Here is a 310-nt window from a genome sequence, read left to right as displayed (position 1 = left end):
CCTCAAATGCTTTGTATCTGTACATTCAATGGAAATTAATATAATTAAACCCACCGGTAACTTGTATTAAATAAACACTGTACAATATTGGCTTTGTTCAGAAAAGGAAAAGTGTGAAAAAGGAGGATACCATTAATTTCTAAAACACATGCAAAGATAATTAGGAAATCATTATTCTTGCCGTTAAGTTCATGTCATTATAAATCACAGCAACGGTGGAAATGTAGAATTGCATGTATTTACATATCAGTTAATGTATGTTTTTGCATACGTTGTGCACACCCGGTTGGTGTATGGGCTTAAGACAAAA

Source organism: Penaeus monodon, chromosome 15 (assembly GCF_015228065.2).
Source record: "Penaeus monodon isolate SGIC_2016 chromosome 15, NSTDA_Pmon_1, whole genome shotgun sequence".
In the NCBI taxonomy this organism is placed as follows: Eukaryota; Metazoa; Arthropoda; class Malacostraca; order Decapoda; family Penaeidae; genus Penaeus; species Penaeus monodon.
The sequence above is the reverse complement of the archived record's forward strand: the minus strand, read 5'-3'. Positions refer to the sequence as shown.